The 1,613-nt window shown below is 35.3% G+C and overlaps 1 non-coding gene across 1 annotated transcript; it reads right to left on the reverse strand.

Moving 5' to 3' along the window:
- Positions 1–1,250: 1,250 nt before the first annotated feature.
- LOC121219718 (small nucleolar RNA R71) lies at positions 1,251–1,357 on the reverse strand. Its single transcript, XR_005916609.1, has one exon. It is a non-coding gene; the product is annotated as a small nucleolar RNA R71 (small nucleolar RNA).
- Between the last annotated feature and the right edge of the window lie 256 nt (positions 1,358–1,613).

A 1,613-nucleotide genomic window follows, 5' to 3' on the forward strand; every position in this document is an offset into this window, starting at 1 on the left:
ATTACAACTCTAACCAAGCTCTATTATCTGCATAGTTTTTAGATTTGTGTGATTAAATTGTTTCAAACCTAACACGTCCCTGTTATCTCACATGAATGCCAAGAAACCCTTACTAAATAAGGATCAATAAAATGCGTATTTACTAAGTAAAGGATTCCGAAAGGACCTAATGTGGTTTCCAAGCTCATGAAAGATCGAGTTGCCATTGAATGTTTTTCTGAATGTTATTAAGCATGTTGATAATAAATTAAGTTTAATTAAAGTAATTATCCTAGTTTATTTATGTTATAATTGTTGCAAATTATGTTTAATTTTGCTAAAATCTATTTCATTCATATAGTTTGCATACTTAGGATAATTTGTATTAGGGATCATTACATTTAGTTTAATATATTTTAATCACCACTTCTCAACTAATTGTGTTTTTATTTACCAAATTCTTAATATAATTTTAAAAATTAAGTGACTTAGCACAAATACAATCCCTGTGGAGACGATAACTCGATACTTACTTATTACTTGATAACGACTGTGTACACTTGCACAAACCCCAGCATCATAAGTTTTTGGCGCCGTTGTCGGGGATTGTCAACTATTGCCATAGTCAATTTCTTCATGAAATTATTTATTTTCAATTTGATTTATTTCTAATATTACTATCACATTCTTTTTAATTTTTGTGATTTTCTTTTCAGGTATTTATGAGCATAGATCGAATTATCGATTTACTCACTGTAGACCCTGAAATTGAGCCAACTTTTAGACAAAAAAGACGTGAATGAACAACTCAAAGACAAGTCGAGATGGACCTTGTAAGTCAGAATCAAGACCAAGGTAATGAAGTCAATCATGTACAAATCCTATCCTCATTGCCGATGATAGGGATCGATGCATCAGACAATATGACGTGCCACTTTTCAGTGAGCTAAACCCAGGAATTAGAAGGCCAGATATTGAGGCAACCCAGTTTGAATTGAAACCAGTGATGTGTCAAATGCTACAAACGGTGGGCCAATTTAGTGGTATGCCATGGAAGATACACATCTCCACCTTCGATTGTTTATAGAGGTGAGTGATTCATTCAAGATAACTGGTGTGACTGAAGACACACTAGGTTGAAGTTGTTTCTGTACTCATTGCAGGACCGAGCACGAGCATGGCTCAATTCATTGCCACCGAGTTCCATATCTACATGGCAAAAATTAGTAGAGAGATTTCTGGTTAAGTATTTCCCGCATAGCAAAAAAGCTAAGTTGAGGAACGAGATCACAACTTTCCAACAATTACATGACGAGTCTTTGTATGAGGCTTGGGAGCGATTCAAGGGGTTACTTCAAAAGTGTCCTCATCATGAGATTCCTCATTATATCTAGTTGGATACATTCTATAATGGTCTCAATGCACATACAAGGTTGATGGTAGATGCTTCCGCGAATGGTGCAATTTTGTCTAAGTCTTATAATGAGGCTTATGAGATCATCGAGTGGATCACAAGTAATAACTCTCAATGGCCAACAAATCAAACAGCTTCAGGAAGATGTGTAGCCAGAGTTTATGAAGTTGACTCCCTCACTTCGTTATCAGCTCTGGTATCGTCTATTTCCTCTATGTTA

The sequence above is a fragment of the Gossypium hirsutum genome, chromosome D07 (assembly GCF_007990345.1).
Source record: "Gossypium hirsutum isolate 1008001.06 chromosome D07, Gossypium_hirsutum_v2.1, whole genome shotgun sequence".
In the NCBI taxonomy this organism is placed as follows: Eukaryota; Viridiplantae; Streptophyta; class Magnoliopsida; order Malvales; family Malvaceae; genus Gossypium; species Gossypium hirsutum.